Here is a 12,499-nt window from a genome sequence, read left to right as displayed (position 1 = left end):
GATTTTTTTCATTAAGCCAAAACAGTTAGGAAACTTTTTTATTAGCTTACCTGGTGATAGAAGTAGAAGAGGGCAAAACAGTGCATGTATCTCACCTACAGCCATACCACATTGGATAGGCCCAATCTCGTCTGATCTTGGAAGCTAAGCAGTGTTGGGGCTGGTTAATACTTGGGTGGGAGACCACATGGGAACACCAGGTGCTGTAGGTTTTTTCACATTACTGGCAAATTGTTTTTATTCTCTATCTATTTAAATTGGAAACTTTTTCTTTCTATTGCCAGCACAGACATTTAGAAGAGGTCAAACATACACAATAGCCATCACCTAAAGACTTACCACACTGTTTAGGCCCAATTACAACTGCTTTTGGCAGCTAAACAGTGCTAAACCTCTTTAGTAGTTTAATTTAAGATCCCCTGCTAATATCGAGTCCTGTAGGTCTTTTTACATTGCCAACACATGATTTTTTTCAGTAAGCAAATACAGTTACGAAACTTTTTTATTAGCTTACCTGGTGATAGAAGTAGAAGAGGGCAAAAAAGTGCCTGTATCTCACCTATAGCCATACCATATTGGATATGCCCAATCTCGTCTGATCTTGGAAGCTAAGCAGTGTTGGGCCTGGTTAGTACTTGGGTGGGAGACCACATGGGAACACCAGGTGCTGTAGGTTTTTTCACATTACTGGCAAATTGTTTTTATTCTCTACCTATTTAAATTGGAAACTTTTTCTTTTTATTGCCTGTAGAGACATTTGTAAGAGGTCAAACAGACACAATAGCCATCACCTAAAGACTTACCACACTGTTTAGGCCCAATTCCAACTGCTTTTGGCAGCTAAACAGTGTATGAGCCTCTTTAGTAGTTTCATTTAAGATCCCCTGCTAATATCATGTCCTGTAGGTCTTTTTACATTACCAAAACATGATTTTTTTCATTAAGCCAAAACAGTTAGGAAACTTTTTTATTAGCTTACCTGGTGATAGAAGTAGAAGAGGGCAAAAAAGTGACTGTGTCTCACCTAAAGCCATACCACATTGGATATGCCCAATCTCGTCTGATCTTGGAAGCTAAGCAGTGTTGGGCCTGGTTAGTACTTGGGTGGGAGACCACATGGGAACACCAGGTGCTGTAGGTTTTTTCACATTACTGGCAAATTGTTTTTATTCTCTAGCTATTTAAATTGGAAACTTTTTCTTTTTATTGCCTGTAGAGACATTTGTAAGAGGTCAAACAGACACAATAGCCATCACCTAAAGACTTACCACACTGTTTAGGCCCAATTCCAACTGCTTTTGGCAGCTAAACAGTGTATGAGCCTCTTTAGTAGTTTCATTTAAGATCCCCTGCTAATATCATGTCCTGTAGGTCTTTTTACATTACCAAAACATGATTTTTTTCATTAAGCCAAAACAGTTAGGAAACTTTTTTATTAGCTTACCTGGTGATAGAAGTAGAAGAGGGCAAAACAGTGCATGTATCTCACCTACAGCCATACCACATTGGATAGGCCCAATCTCGTCTGATCTTGGAAGCTAAGCAGTGTTGGGGCTGGTTAATACTTGGGTGGGAGACCACATGGGAACACCAGGTGCTGTAGGTTTTTTCACATTACTGGCAAATTGTTTTTATTCTCTATCTATTTAAATTGGAAACTTTTTCTTTTTATTGCCAGCACAGACATTTAGAAGAGGTCAAACATACACAATAGCCATCACCTAAAGACTTACCACACTGTTTAGGCCCAATTACAACTGCTTTTGGCAGCTAAACAGTGCTAAACCTCTTTAGTAGTTTAATTTAAGATCCCCTGCTAATATCGAGTCCTGTAGGTCTTTTTACATTGCCAACACATGATTTTTTTCAGTAAGCAAAAACAGTTACGAAACTTTTTTATTAGCTTACCTGGTGATAGAAGTAGAAGAGGGCAAAAAAGTGCCTGTATCTCACCTATAGCCATACCACATTGGATATGCCCAATCTCGTCTGATCTTGGAAGCTAAGCAGTGTTGGGCCTGGTTAGTACTTGGGTGGGAGACCACATGGGAACACCAGGTGCTGTAGGTTTTTTCACATTACTGGCAAATTGTTTTTATTCTCTACCTATTTAAATTGGAAACTTTTTCTTTTTATTGCCTGTAGAGACATTTGTAAGAGGTCAAACAGACACAATAGCCATCACCTAAAGACTTACCACACTGTTTAGGCCCAATTCCAACTGCTTTTGGCAGCTAAACAGTGTATGAGCCTCTTTAGTAGTTTCATTTAAGATCCCCTGCTAATATCATGTCCTGTAGGTCTTTTTACATTACCAAAACATGATTTTTTTCATTAAGCCAAAACAGTTAGGAAACTTTTTTATTAGCTTACCTGGTGATAGAAGTAGAAGAGGGCAAAAAAGTGACTGTGTCTCACCTAAAGCCATACCACATTGGATATGCCCAATCTCGTCTGATCTTGGAAGCTAAGCAGTGTTGGGCCTGGTTAGTACTTGGGTGGGAGACCACATGGGAACACCAGGTGCTGTAGGTTTTTTCACATTACTGGCAAATTGTTTTTATTCTCTAGCTATTTAAATTGGAAACTTTTTCTTTTTATTGCCTGTAGAGACATTTGTAAGAGGTCAAACAGACACAATAGCCATCACCTAAAGACTTACCACACTGTTTAGGCCCAATTCCAACTGCTTTTGGCAGCTAAACAGTGTTGAGCCTCTTTAGTAGTTTAATTTAAGATCCCCTGCTAATATCATGTCCTGTAGGTCTTTTTACATTACCAACACATGATTTTTTTTCAGTAAGCAAAAACAGTTAGGAAGCTTTTTTATTAGCTTAACTGGTGATAGAAGAGAAGAGGGCAAAAAAGAGCATGTATCTCACCTACAGCAATACCACATTGGATAGGCCCAATCTCGTCTGATCTTGGAAGCTAAGCAGTGTTGGGCCTGGTTAGTACTTGGGTGGGAGACCACATGGGAACACCTGGTGCTGTAGGTTTTTTCACAATACTGGCAAATTGTTTTTATTCTCTAGCTATTTAAATTGGAAACTTTTTCTTTTTATTGCCAGTACAGACATTTGGAAGAGGTCAAACAGACACAATAGCCATCACCTAAAGACTTACCACACTGTTTAGGCCCAATTCCAACTGCTTTTGGAAGCTAAACAGTGTATGAGCCTCTTTAGTAGTTTCATTTAAGATCCCCTGCTAATATCATGTCCTGTAGGTCTTTTTACATTACCAAAACATGATTTTTTTCATTAAGCCAAAACAGTTAGGAAACTTTTTTATTAGCTTACCTGGTGATAGAAGTAGAAGAGGGCAAAAAAGTGCATGTATCTCACCTACAGCCATACCACCTTGGATAGGCCCAATCTCATCTGATCTTGGAAGCTAAGCAGTGTTGGGCCTGGTTAGTACTTGGGTGGGAGACCACATGGGAACACCAGTTGCTGTAGGTTTTTTCACATTACTGGCAAATTGTTTTTATTCTCTATCTATTTAAATTGGAAACTTTTTCTTTTTATTGCCAGCACAGACATTTAGAAGAGGTCAAACATACACAATAGCCATCACCTAAAGACTTACCACACTGTTTAGGCCCAATTCCAACTGCTTTTGGCAGCTAAACAGTGTATGAGCCTCTTTAGTAGTTTCATTTAAGATCCCCTGCTAATATCATGTCCTGTAGGTCTTTTTACATTACCAAAACATGATTTTTTTCATTAAGCCAAAACAGTTAGGAAACTTTTTTATTAGCTTACCTGGTGATAGAAGTAGAAGAGGGCAAAAAAGTGACTGTGTCTCACCTAAAGCCATACCACATTGGATATGCCCAATCTCGTCTGATCTTGGAAGCTAAGCAGTGTTGGGCCTGGTTAGTACTTGGGTGGGAGACCACATGGGAACACCAGGTGCTGTAGGTTTTTTCACATTACTGGCAAATTGTTTTTATTCTCTAGCTATTTAAATTGGAAACTTTTTCTTTTTATTGCCTGTAGAGACATTTGTAAGAGGTCAAACAGACACAATAGCCATCACCTAAAGACTTACCACACTGTTTAGGCCCAATTCCAACTGCTTTTGGCAGCTAAACAGTGTTGAGCCTCTTTAGTAGTTTAATTTAAGATCCCCTGCTAATATCATGTCCTGTAGGTCTTTTTACATTACCAACACATGATTTTTTTTCAGTAAGCAAAAACAGTTAGGAAGCTTTTTTATTAGCTTAACTGGTGATAGAAGAGAAGAGGGCAAAAAAGAGCATGTATCTCACCTACAGCAATACCACATTGGATAGGCCCAATCTCGTCTGATCTTGGAAGCTAAGCAGTGTTGGGCCTGGTTAGTACTTGGGTGGGAGACCACATGGGAACACCTGGTGCTGTAGGTTTTTTCACAATACTGGCAAATTGTTTTTATTCTCTAGCTATTTAAATTGGAAACTTTTTCTTTTTATTGCCAGTACAGACATTTGGAAGAGGTCAAACAGACACAATAGCCATCACCTAAAGACTTACCACACTGTTTAGGCCCAATTCCAACTGCTTTTGGAAGCTAAACAGTGTATGAGCCTCTTTAGTAGTTTCATTTAAGATCCCCTGCTAATATCATGTCCTGTAGGTCTTTTTACATTACCAAAACATGATTTTTTTCATTAAGCCAAAACAGTTAGGAAACTTTTTTATTAGCTTACCTGGTGATAGAAGTAGAAGAGGGCAAAAAAGTGCCTGTATCTCACCTACAGCCATACCACATTGGATATGCCCAATCTCGTCTGATCTTGGAAGCTAAGCAGTGTTGGGCCTGGTTAGTACTTGGGTGGGAGACCACATGGGAACACCAGGTGCTGTAGGTTTTTTCACATTACTGGCAAATTGTTTTTATTCTCTAGCTATTTAAATTGGAAACTTTTTCTTTTTATTGCCAGTACAGACATTTGGAAGAGGTCAAACAGACACAATAGCCATCACCTAAAGACTTACCACACTGTTTAGGCCCAATTCCAACTGCTTTTGGCAGCTAAACAGTGTATGAGCCTCTTTAGTAGTTTCATTTAAGATCCCCTGCTAATATCATGTCCTGTAGGTCTTTTTACATTACCAACACATGATTTTTTTCAGTAAGCAAAAACAGTTACGAAACTTTTTTATTAGCTTACCTGGTGATAGAAGTAGAAGAGGGCAAAAAAGTGCCTGCATCTCACCTACAGCCATACCACATTGGATATGCCCAATCTCGTCTGATCTTGGAAGCTAAGCAGTGTTGGGCCTTGTTTAGTACTTGGGTGGGAGACCACATGGGAACACCAGGTGCTGTAGGTTTTTTCACATTACTGGCAAATTGTTTTTATTCTCTAGCTATTTAAATTGGAAACTTTTTCTTTTTATTGCCTGTAGAGACATTTGTAAGAGGTCAAACAGACACAATAGCCATCACCTAAAGACTTACCACACTGTTTAGGCCCAATTCCAACTGCTTTTGGCAGCTAAACAGTGTTGAGCCTCTTTAGTAGTTTAATTTAAGATCCCCTGCTAATATCATGTCCTGTAGGTCTTTTTACATTACCAACACATGATTTTTTTCAGTAAGCAAAAACAGTTACGAAACTTTTTTATTAGCTTACCTGGTGATAGAAGAGAAGAGGTCAAAAAAGAGCATGTATCTCACCTACAGCCATACCACATTGGATATGCCCAATCTCGTCTGATCTTGCAAGCTAAGCAGTGTTGGGCCTGGTTAGTACTTGGGTGGGAGACCACATGGGAACACCAGGTGCTGTAGGTTTTTTCACATTACTGGCAAATTGTTTTTATTCTCTAGCTATTTAAATTGGAAACTTTTTCTTTTTATTGCCTGTAGAGACATTTGTAAGAGCTCAAACAGACACAATAGCCATCACCTAAAGACTTACCACACTGTTTAGGCCCAATTCCAACTGCTTTTGGCAGCTAAACAGTGTATGAGCCTCTTTAGTAGTTTCATTTAAGATCCCCTGCTAATATCATGTCCTGTAGGTCATTTTACATTACCAAAACATGATTTTTTTCATTAAGCCAAAACAGTTAGGAAACTTTTTTATTAGCTTACCTGGTGATAGAAGTAGAAGAGGGCAAAAAAGTGCATGTATCTCACCTACAGCCATACCACATTGGATAGGCCCAATCTCGTCTGATCTTGGAAGCTAAGCAGTGTTGGGCCTGGTTAGTACTTGGGTGGGAGACCACATGGGAACACCAGGTGCTGTAGGTTTTTTCACATTACTGGCAAATTGTTTTTATTCTCTAGCTATTTAAATTGGAAACTTTTTCTTTTTATTGCCTGTAGAGACATTTGTAAGAGCTCAAACAGACACAATAGCCATCACCTAAAGACTTACCACACTGTTTAGGCCCAATTCCAACTGCTTTTGGCAGCTAAACAGTGTATGAGCCTCTTTAGTAGTTTCATTTAAGATCCCCTGCTAATATCATGTCCTGTAGGTCTTTTTACATTACCAAAACATGATTTTTTTCAGTAAGCAAAAACAGTTAGGAAGCTTTTTTATTAGCTTACCTGGTGATAGAAGAGAAGAGGGCAAAAAAGAGCATGTATCTCACCTACAGCCATACCACATTGGATAGGCCCAATCTCGTCTGATCTTGGAAGCTAAGCAGTGTTGGGCCTGGTTAGTACTTGGGTGGGAGACCACATGGGAACACCAGGTGCTGTAGGTTTTTTCACATTACTGGCAAATTGTTTTTATTCTCTAGCTATTTAAATTGGAAACTTTTTCTTTTTATTGCCTGTAGAGACATTTGTAAGAGCTCAAACAGACACAATAGCCATCACCTAAAGACTTACCACACTGTTTAGGCCCAATTCCAACTGCTTTTGGCAGCTAAACAGTGTATGAGCCTCTTTAGTAGTTTCATTTAAGATCCCCTGCTAATATCATGTCCTGTAGGTCTTTTTACATTACCAAAACATGATTTTTTTCATTAAGCCAAAACAGTTAGGAAACTTTTTTATTAGCTTACCTGGTGATAGAAGTAGAAGAGGGCAAAAAAGTGCATGTATCTCACCTACAGCCATACCACATTGGATAGGCCCAATCTCGTCTGATCTTGGAAGCTAAGCAGTGTTGGGCCTGGTTAGTACTTGGGTGGGAGACCACATGGGAACACCAGTTGCTGTAGGTTTTTTCACATTACTGGCAAATTGTTTTTATTCTCTATCTATTTAAATTGGAAACTTTTTCTTTTTATTGCCAGCACAGACATTTAGAAGAGGTCAAACATACACAATAGCCATCACCTAAAGACTTACCACACTGTTTAGGCCCAATTCCAACTGCTTTTGGCAGCTAAACAGTGTTGAGCCTCTTTAGTAGTTTAATTTAAGATCCCCTGCTAATATCATGTCCTGTAGGTCTTTTTACATTGCCAACACATGATTTTTTTCAGTAAGCAAAAACAGTTACAAAACTTTTTTATTAGCTTACCTGGTGATAGAAGTAGAAGAGGGCAAAAAAGTGCCTGTATCTCACCTACAGCCATACTACATTGGATATGCCCAATCTCGTCTTATCTTGGAAGCTAAGCAGTGTTGGGCCTGGTTAGTATTTGGGTGGGAGACCACATGGGAACACCAGGTGCTGTAGGTTTTTTCACATTACTGGCAAATTGTTTTTATTCTCTAGCTATTTAAATTGGAAACTTTTTCTTTTTATTGCCTGTAGAGACATTTGTAAGAGCTCAAACAGACACAATAGCCATCACCTAAAGACTTACCACACTGTTTAGGCCCAATTCCAACTGCTTTTGGCAGCTAAACAGTGTATGAGCCTCTTTAGTAGTTTCATTTAAGATCCCCTGCTAATATCATGTCCTGTAGGTCTTTTTACATTACCAAAACATGATTTTTTTCATTAAGCCAAAACAGTTACGAAACTTTTTTATTAGCTTACCTGGTGATAGAAGTAGAAGAGGGCAAAAAAGTGCATGTATCTCACCTACAGCCATACCACATTGGATAGGCCCAATCTCGTCTGATCTTGGAAGCTAAGCAGTGTTGGGCCTGGTTAGTACTTGGGTGGGAGACCACATGGGAACACCAGTTGCTGTAGGTTTTTTAACATTACTGGCAAATTGTTTTTATTCTCTATCTATTTAAATTGGAAACTTTTTCTTTTTATTGCCAGCACAGACATTTAGAAGAGGTCAAACATACACAATAGCCATCACCTAAAGACTTACCACACTGTTTAGGCCCAATTCCAACTGCTTTTGGCAGCAAAACAGTGTTGAGCCTCTTTAGTAGTTTAATTTAAGATCCCCTGCTAATATCATGTCCTGTAGGTCTTTTTACATTGCCAACACATGATTTTTTTCAGTAAGCAAAAACAGTTACAAAACTTTTTTATTAGCTTACCTGGTGATAGAAGTAGAAGAGGGCAAAAAAGTGCCTGTATCTCACCTACAGCCATACTACATTGGATATGCCCAATCTCGTCTTATCTTGGAAGCTAAGCAGTGTTGGGCCTGGTTAGTATTTGGGTGGGAGACCACATGCGAACACCAGGTGCTGTAGGTTTTTTCACATTACTGGCAAATTGTTTTTATTCTCTAGCTATTTAAATTGGAAACTTTTTCTTTTTATTGCCTGTAGAGACATTTGTAAGAGCTCAAACAGACACAATAGCCATCACCTAAAGACTTACCACACTGTTTAGGCCCAATTCCAACTGCTTTTGGCAGCTAAACAGTGTTGAGCCTCTTTAGTAGTTTAATTTTAGATCCCCTGCTAATATCATGTCCTGTAGGTCTTTTTACATTACCAACACATGATTTTTTTCAGTAAGCAAAAACAGTTAGGAAGCTTTTTTATTAGCTTACCTGGTGATAGAAGAGAAGAGGGCAAAAAAGGGCATGTACCTCCCCTACAGCCATACCACATTGGATAGGCCCAATCTCGTCTGATCTTGGAAGCTAAGCAGTGTTGGTCCTGGTTAGTACTTGGGTGGGAGACCACATGGGAACACCTGGTGCTGTAGGTTTTTTCACATTACTGGCAAATTGTTTTTATTCTCTAGCTATTTAAATTGGAAACTTTTTCTTTTTATTGCCAGTACAGACATTTGGAAGAGGTCAAACAGACACAATAGCCATCACCTAAAGACTTACCACACTGTTTAGGCCCAATTCCAACTGCTTTTGGAAGCTAAACAGTGTATGAGCCTCTTTAGTAGTTTCATTTAAGATCCCCTGCTAATATCATGTCCTGTAGGTCTTTTTACATTACCAAAACATGATTTTTTTCATTAAGCCAAAACAGTTAGGAAACTTTTTTATTAGCTTACCTGGTGATAGAAGTAGAAGAGGGCAAAAAAGTGCATGTATCTCACCTACAGCCATACCACATTGGATAGGCCCAATCTCATCTGATCTTGGAAGCTAAGCAGTGTTGGGCCTGGTTAGTACTTGGGTGGGAGACCACATGGGAACACCAGTTGCTGTAGGTTTTTTCACATTACTGGCAAATTGTTTTTATTCTCTATCTATTTAAATTGGAAACTTTTTCTTTTTATTGCCAGCACAGACATTTAGAAGAGGTCAAACATACACAATAGCCATCACCTAAAGACTTACCACACTGTTTAGGCCCAATTCCAACTGCTTTTGGCAGCTAAACAGTGTTGAGCCTCTTTAGTAGTTTAATTTAAGATCCCCTGCTAATATCATGTCCTGTAGGTCTTTTTACATTACCAAAACATGATTTTTTTCATTAAGCCAAAACAGTTAGGAAACTTTTTTATTAGCTTACCTGGTGATAGAAGTAGAAGAGGGCAAAAAAGTGCCTGTATCTCACCTACAGCCATACCACATTGGATATGCCCAATCTCGTCTGATCTTGGAAGCTAAGCAGTGTTGGGCCTGGTTAGTACTTAGGTGGGAGACCACATGGGAACACCAGGTGCTGTAGGTTTTTTCACATTACTGGCAAATTGTTTTTATTCTCTAGCTATTTAAATTGGAAACTTTTTCTTTTTATAGCCTGTAGAGACATTTGTAAGAGGTCAAACAGACACAATAGCCATCACCTAAAGACTTACCACACTGTTTAGGCCCAATTCCAACTGCTTTTGGCAGCTAAACAGTGTTGAGCCTCTTTAGTAGTTTAATTTAAGATCCCCTGCTAATATCATGTCCTGTAGGTCTTTTTACATTACCAACACATGATTTTTTTCAGTAAGCAAAAACAGTTAGGAAGCTTTTTTATTAGCTTACCTGGTGATAGAAGAGAAGAGGGCAAAAAAGAGCATGTATCTCACCTACAGCCATACCACATTGGATAGGCCCAATCTCGTCTGATCTTGGAAGCTAAGCAGTGTTGGGCCTGGTTAGTACTTGGGTGGGAGACCACATGGGAACACCTGGTGCTGTAGGTTTTTTCACATTACTGGCAAATTGTTTTTATTCTCTAGCTATTTAAATTGGAAACTTTTTCTTTTTATTGCCAGTACAGACATTTGGAAGAGGTCAAACAGACACAATAGCCATCACCTAAAGACTTACCACACTGTTTAGGCCCAATTCCAACTGCTTTTGGCAGCTAAACAGTGTATGAGCCTCTTTAGTAGTTTAATTTAAGATCCCCTGCTAATATCATGTCCTGTAGGTCTTTTTACATTACCAAAACATGATTTTTTTCATTAAGCCAAAACAGTTAGGAAACTTTTTTATTAGCTTACCTGGTGATAGAAGTAGAAGAGGGCAAAAAAGTGCATGTATCTCACCTACAGCCATACCACATTGGATAGGCCCAATCTCGTCTGATCTTGGAAGCTAAGCAGTGTTGGGCCTGGTGAGTACTTGGGTGGGAGACCACATGGGAACACCAGTTGCTGTAGGTTTTTTCACATTACTGGCAAATTGTTTTTATTCTCTATCTATTTAAATTGGAAACTTTTTCTTTTTATTGCCTGCAGAGACATTTGTTAGAGGTCAAACATACACAATAGCCATCACCTAAAGACTTACCACACTGTTTAGGCCCAATTCCAACTGCTTTTGGCAGCTAAACAGTGTTGAGCCTCTTTAGTAGTTTAATTTAAGATCCCCTGCTAATATCATGTCCTGTAGGTCTTTTTACATTGCCAACACATGATTTTTTTCAGTAAGCAAAAACAGTTACGAAACTTTTTTATTAGCTTACCTGGTGATAGAAGTAGAAGAGGGCAAAAAAGTGCCTGTATCTCACCTACAGCCATACCACATTGGATATGCCCAATCTCGTCTGATCTTGGAAGCTAAGCAGTGTTGGGCCTGGTTAGTACTTGGGTGGGAGACCACATGGGAACACCAGGTGCTGTAGGTTTTTTCACATTACTGGCAAATTGTTTTTATTCTCTAGCTATTTAAATTGGAAACTTTTTCTTTTTATTGCCAGTACAGACATTTGGAAGAGGTCAAACAGACACAATAGCCATCACCTAAAGACTTACCACACTGTTTAGGCCCAATTCCAACTGCTTTTGGCAGCTAAACAGTGTATGAGCCTCTTTAGTAGTTTCATTTAAGATCCCCTGCTAATATCATGTCCTGTAGGTCTTTTTACATTACCAAAACATGATTTTTTTCATTAAGCCAAAACAGTTAGGAAACTTTTTTATTAGCTTACCTGGTGATAGAAGTAGAAGAGGGCAAAACAGTGCATGTATCTCACCTACAGCCATACCACATTGGATAGGCCCAATCTCGTCTGATCTTGGAAGCTAAGCAGTGTTGGGGCTGGTTAATACTTGGGTGGGAGACCACATGGGAACACCAGGTGCTGTAGGTTTTTTCACATTACTGGCAAATTGTTTTTATTCTCTATCTATTTAAATTGGAAACTTTTTCTTTCTATTGCCAGCACAGACATTTAGAAGAGGTCAAACATACACAATAGCCATCACCTAAAGACTTACCACACTGTTTAGGCCCAATTACAACTGCTTTTGGCAGCTAAACAGTGCTAAACCTCTTTAGTAGTTTAATTTAAGATCCCCTGCTAATATCGAGTCCTGTAGGTCTTTTTACATTGCCAACACATGATTTTTTTCAGTAAGCAAATACAGTTACGAAACTTTTTTATTAGCTTACCTGGTGATAGAAGTAGAAGAGGGCAAAAAAGTGCCTGTATCTCACCTATAGCCATACCATATTGGATATGCCCAATCTCGTCTGATCTTGGAAGCTAAGCAGTGTTGGGCCTGGTTAGTACTTGGGTGGGAGACCACATGGGAACACCAGGTGCTGTAGGTTTTTTCACATTACTGGCAAATTGTTTTTATTCTCTACCTATTTAAATTGGAAACTTTTTCTTTTTATTGCCTGTAGAGACATTTGTAAGAGGTCAAACAGACACAATAGCCATCACCTAAAGACTTACCACACTGTTTAGGCCCAATTCCAACTGCTTTTGGCAGCTAAACAGTGTATGAGCCTCTTTAGTAGTTTCATTTAAGATCCCCTGC

At 39.0% G+C, this 12,499-nt stretch overlaps 22 non-coding genes and 5 pseudogenes across 22 annotated transcripts; all 27 read left to right on the top strand.

Moving 5' to 3' along the window:
* Window positions 1-93: 93 nt before the first annotated feature.
* Window positions 94-212, top strand: LOC146024900 (5S ribosomal RNA; annotated as a pseudogene).
* A 345-nt stretch (window positions 213-557) lies between these two features.
* LOC146022553 (5S ribosomal RNA) lies at window positions 558-676 on the top strand. Its single transcript, XR_014452003.1, has one exon. It is a non-coding gene; the product is annotated as a 5S ribosomal RNA (ribosomal RNA).
* A 346-nt stretch (window positions 677-1,022) lies between these two features.
* LOC146023189 (5S ribosomal RNA) lies at window positions 1,023-1,141 on the top strand. Its single transcript, XR_014452614.1, has one exon. It is a non-coding gene; the product is annotated as a 5S ribosomal RNA (ribosomal RNA).
* A 346-nt stretch (window positions 1,142-1,487) lies between these two features.
* Window positions 1,488-1,606, top strand: LOC146024898 (5S ribosomal RNA; annotated as a pseudogene).
* Window positions 1,607-1,951: 345 nt separating this feature from the next.
* On the top strand, window positions 1,952-2,070 carry LOC146021416 (5S ribosomal RNA). The gene has a single exon (XR_014450903.1). It is a non-coding gene; the product is annotated as a 5S ribosomal RNA (ribosomal RNA).
* Window positions 2,071-2,416: 346 nt separating this feature from the next.
* LOC146023188 (5S ribosomal RNA) lies at window positions 2,417-2,535 on the top strand. The gene has a single exon (XR_014452613.1). It is a non-coding gene; the product is annotated as a 5S ribosomal RNA (ribosomal RNA).
* A 345-nt stretch (window positions 2,536-2,880) lies between these two features.
* On the top strand, window positions 2,881-2,999 carry LOC146023234 (5S ribosomal RNA). The gene has a single exon (XR_014452657.1). It is a non-coding gene; the product is annotated as a 5S ribosomal RNA (ribosomal RNA).
* A 346-nt stretch (window positions 3,000-3,345) lies between these two features.
* Window positions 3,346-3,464, top strand: LOC146024612 (5S ribosomal RNA). The gene has a single exon (XR_014453984.1). It is a non-coding gene; the product is annotated as a 5S ribosomal RNA (ribosomal RNA).
* A 346-nt stretch (window positions 3,465-3,810) lies between these two features.
* LOC146023187 (5S ribosomal RNA) lies at window positions 3,811-3,929 on the top strand. Its single transcript, XR_014452612.1, has one exon. It is a non-coding gene; the product is annotated as a 5S ribosomal RNA (ribosomal RNA).
* Window positions 3,930-4,274: 345 nt separating this feature from the next.
* LOC146023232 (5S ribosomal RNA) lies at window positions 4,275-4,393 on the top strand. Its single transcript, XR_014452655.1, has one exon. It is a non-coding gene; the product is annotated as a 5S ribosomal RNA (ribosomal RNA).
* A 346-nt stretch (window positions 4,394-4,739) lies between these two features.
* On the top strand, window positions 4,740-4,858 carry LOC146025119 (5S ribosomal RNA). Its single transcript, XR_014454068.1, has one exon. It is a non-coding gene; the product is annotated as a 5S ribosomal RNA (ribosomal RNA).
* Window positions 4,859-5,204: 346 nt separating this feature from the next.
* Window positions 5,205-5,324, top strand: LOC146023928 (5S ribosomal RNA). The gene has a single exon (XR_014453328.1). It is a non-coding gene; the product is annotated as a 5S ribosomal RNA (ribosomal RNA).
* Window positions 5,325-5,668: 344 nt separating this feature from the next.
* On the top strand, window positions 5,669-5,787 carry LOC146023082 (5S ribosomal RNA). The gene has a single exon (XR_014452512.1). It is a non-coding gene; the product is annotated as a 5S ribosomal RNA (ribosomal RNA).
* Window positions 5,788-6,133: 346 nt separating this feature from the next.
* LOC146022107 (5S ribosomal RNA) lies at window positions 6,134-6,252 on the top strand. The gene has a single exon (XR_014451575.1). It is a non-coding gene; the product is annotated as a 5S ribosomal RNA (ribosomal RNA).
* A 345-nt stretch (window positions 6,253-6,597) lies between these two features.
* Window positions 6,598-6,716, top strand: LOC146022105 (5S ribosomal RNA). The gene has a single exon (XR_014451573.1). It is a non-coding gene; the product is annotated as a 5S ribosomal RNA (ribosomal RNA).
* Window positions 6,717-7,062: 346 nt separating this feature from the next.
* Window positions 7,063-7,181, top strand: LOC146024177 (5S ribosomal RNA). The gene has a single exon (XR_014453568.1). It is a non-coding gene; the product is annotated as a 5S ribosomal RNA (ribosomal RNA).
* A 345-nt stretch (window positions 7,182-7,526) lies between these two features.
* LOC146024825 (5S ribosomal RNA) lies at window positions 7,527-7,645 on the top strand (annotated as a pseudogene).
* Window positions 7,646-7,991: 346 nt separating this feature from the next.
* Window positions 7,992-8,110, top strand: LOC146024176 (5S ribosomal RNA). Its single transcript, XR_014453567.1, has one exon. It is a non-coding gene; the product is annotated as a 5S ribosomal RNA (ribosomal RNA).
* A 345-nt stretch (window positions 8,111-8,455) lies between these two features.
* On the top strand, window positions 8,456-8,574 carry LOC146025008 (5S ribosomal RNA; annotated as a pseudogene).
* Window positions 8,575-8,918: 344 nt separating this feature from the next.
* Window positions 8,919-9,037, top strand: LOC146024422 (5S ribosomal RNA). Its single transcript, XR_014453804.1, has one exon. It is a non-coding gene; the product is annotated as a 5S ribosomal RNA (ribosomal RNA).
* Window positions 9,038-9,383: 346 nt separating this feature from the next.
* LOC146023839 (5S ribosomal RNA) lies at window positions 9,384-9,502 on the top strand. Its single transcript, XR_014453242.1, has one exon. It is a non-coding gene; the product is annotated as a 5S ribosomal RNA (ribosomal RNA).
* Window positions 9,503-9,847: 345 nt separating this feature from the next.
* Window positions 9,848-9,966, top strand: LOC146025537 (5S ribosomal RNA). Its single transcript, XR_014454196.1, has one exon. It is a non-coding gene; the product is annotated as a 5S ribosomal RNA (ribosomal RNA).
* Window positions 9,967-10,310: 344 nt separating this feature from the next.
* On the top strand, window positions 10,311-10,429 carry LOC146022447 (5S ribosomal RNA). The gene has a single exon (XR_014451904.1). It is a non-coding gene; the product is annotated as a 5S ribosomal RNA (ribosomal RNA).
* A 346-nt stretch (window positions 10,430-10,775) lies between these two features.
* Window positions 10,776-10,894, top strand: LOC146024646 (5S ribosomal RNA). The gene has a single exon (XR_014454018.1). It is a non-coding gene; the product is annotated as a 5S ribosomal RNA (ribosomal RNA).
* A 345-nt stretch (window positions 10,895-11,239) lies between these two features.
* On the top strand, window positions 11,240-11,358 carry LOC146025108 (5S ribosomal RNA). Its single transcript, XR_014454067.1, has one exon. It is a non-coding gene; the product is annotated as a 5S ribosomal RNA (ribosomal RNA).
* Window positions 11,359-11,704: 346 nt separating this feature from the next.
* On the top strand, window positions 11,705-11,823 carry LOC146024897 (5S ribosomal RNA; annotated as a pseudogene).
* A 345-nt stretch (window positions 11,824-12,168) lies between these two features.
* On the top strand, window positions 12,169-12,287 carry LOC146022552 (5S ribosomal RNA). The gene has a single exon (XR_014452002.1). It is a non-coding gene; the product is annotated as a 5S ribosomal RNA (ribosomal RNA).
* Window positions 12,288-12,499: the final 212 nt, after the last annotated feature.

Source organism: Crinia signifera, chromosome 7 (genome assembly GCF_055691185.1).
Source record: "Crinia signifera chromosome 7, ASM5569118v1, whole genome shotgun sequence".
NCBI lineage: Eukaryota > Metazoa > Chordata > Amphibia > Anura > Myobatrachidae > Crinia > Crinia signifera.
This window is presented reverse-complemented; position numbering and strand designations above follow the sequence as displayed.